At 39.0% G+C, this 2,653-nt stretch overlaps 1 pseudogene; it reads left to right on the top strand.

The window, feature by feature from the left end:
- The first annotated feature begins 408 nt into the window (after positions 1-408).
- Positions 409-2,197, top strand: LOC147450567 (uncharacterized; annotated as a pseudogene).
- Positions 2,198-2,653: the final 456 nt, after the last annotated feature.

The raw sequence follows: 2,653 nt of genomic DNA, 5'->3' as shown, positions 1-2,653 counted from the left end.
AAGTATCTCAAAGTCATGCTAGAATGTTGAAGCTACTGCAAGAGTTCACTGAGACCAACAATGCAGCTCTGACCTCTCAACAACAAGAAATCTTTCATTGTATATCAGGCCTAAGTAATGGCCTCCATGTCATTAGAGGCGTTCCAAGATGTGGAAAAACATTCCTCATAAAATTCTTCATCTCAAGCTTCAGAAAAAATAATAAGACAGTTATCCTGACTACATCAACTGGACCAGTGGCTGCCTGCCTTAGCAGCCTTGCAACTAAAGTCCACTATCAATTCAGGATTACTTGTACATCATTTTCCACAAGCAATTAATCCCATAGATAAAATTTTTGTCGCTATACATAGTGCCAACGTCATTATCATAGACGAGATATCAATGCTAACGAGTACAATCTTCAATATGGTCGTTCGCCAAATAGTTAACATCAGCAACATAACACTTCTTGACCCATTCAGTCAGAAGCTCATCTTGCTTTTTGGGGATTTGGCACAACTTCCTCGAGTCTGCCATCACCAGGAGCCATTATGCCATGTTTGAAACATACAAAACTCAACTTACATCGCTGCAGCCACTACCCACAACATGACCTTCTCAGTTCGTCACGCTGCAGACCCCGCTTACGTCCAATTCTTGGATACAATCTGTGTCAAGAAACCAACAGAACAACAGATAGCAGAAACGTTTTCACAATGTGTAGTTAATGAAGCTGAACTCCTAAGAGTAATCGATGATGCTACTACACTGATATGTACTCATAGGGAGGATGTATATAAGTACAACAACTTGATTCTACAAAAGTCCTTCTCGGCATCCGATATTGTTGCCGTTCCACTGAAGACCAATGCTCTTGACAAACCATTACTGCAAGAATGGCTCCAAGACAAGGCATTCCATGAGATGGACAATACTGCAATTGGGGCTAGATGTATGATTACATAAAACATTAACTTGGCTATGGGTGCCTCGAATGGCTCCATTTGTCGTACATTTTCCTATTCATACGATTGTACCGGTCAAATTGCTGCTATAGAAGTAATGTTACTTTGCACTAATACCACCATGACAATATGAATGACTAAACATTCTACAAGAGCAATCAATTGCAAATGGTTCCACAAAAGCACATTCCCTTTGTCACTCGCATACGCAATCACTTGACAAAAATCTCAAGGAGCTACGATATCAAATAAAGCCATCCTCATTATAAAACAAGCTTTCACCCCAGGATTAGGATACGGCATGTTCTCTCGTTTAACAGAAAGACACCATCTCAAAATATTGAGCATCCCAACCCCAAGGATGTTCTCGCCGGCCAGTAGCGAGTAGAACACTCCCCTAATGGTTAGACATTTCCTTGCTTATTTTCACAAACAAGTCCTCTAACTCTTTTGGTATTTCATCTCGTAAGTTGCATGGACTACACAATCAATTCTTTGACGATAGTTTTCTTGACTGCAGATTTCCTTCACAGTAAGTAGCAACCTGCAGCATCTCCTCATGGACACCAACCAGGTAACCATTCCTTGACTTAATCTATTTTATAGCTACATTTTATGCCATTCAATATGTATAAAACTAAACCATCATATTTCTCTTTCTCTATCATTCAGATATTTGATAAATTCATCAACATCGTAGCTTCCTCAAAACCAAAAAACAATTATTCTGTATACCCATCTTCAAATCAAATGCGACTAGCAAATATGGATGGCGAAGCCTTGGGTGCATTCATTGAAGGGTTCCGTACGACTCAGCTCCTCCACTCATACATCAATAAATGCAGCAATCGAAACAAAGAATATAGAAATAACGAGCTAATGTTGGCAATAGGTACTTCAAGCTCTTCATATTCCTGTATTACAAACACTAAGAATATAGAAATAAAGAGCTAAAGTTAATAGGTACTTCAAGCTCTTCATATTCTTGTATTGCAAACACTAAACATTAACAAATTTGGTTGCTTCTACAACATCTATCTTTTTTTTCTTCAGGGTTACAAAAAGAGATACTTCTATCGTTGTGCATTGACTTTGATGAGTCAAACAAACTACTGCTAGACACAGAAGCACAAGAAATACTGAACACAAAGACTGTTGGAATCACCACCTACGCAATCAAGATGCTTCACTACGGTTACAAAATTGCCCTTGACAAATTGGTCATTCTCGACAAGAACATAGCAAGCTAGGCACTTTCCAACATGGTCAAAGAGTTTGGGAACAAATTCAAAGGGAACGAGAGAGCAATCTTAACTGATGAGAAATTCACATGGCATTTTAATAGAGACCTTTTTGATGCCCGGTTTGGTGAGACAACTGATCCATACCGAAAGCTTGAACCGCTATATGGTAACTATATGCACCCCTTATAGAATATAATTATCTAATTATTATCTGATTCCATACTAATTGAGCACATCACTTCAGTGCAGGACATCGACAACAAAACCAACAAGGAGACCCCCAACAACATAGCAACTTCACAAGAGGAAGCAACACATTCCGACGCTGCTCCAACTCCCAAAAGACAACGACAGACAAAGAGAACTACATAGTTTACTCTATTAGGTGCAAAATCAATAACCGTGTTTACATAGGCATGACATCCGATTTTGAAGCTAGGAAAAGAGCACACATGACAAATC

Source organism: Adiantum capillus-veneris, chromosome 9 (genome assembly GCF_014529385.1).
Source record: "Adiantum capillus-veneris isolate H3 chromosome 9, ASM1452938v2, whole genome shotgun sequence".
Lineage (NCBI taxonomy): Eukaryota > Viridiplantae > Streptophyta > Polypodiopsida > Polypodiales > Pteridaceae > Adiantum > Adiantum capillus-veneris.
This window is presented reverse-complemented; position numbering and strand designations above follow the sequence as displayed.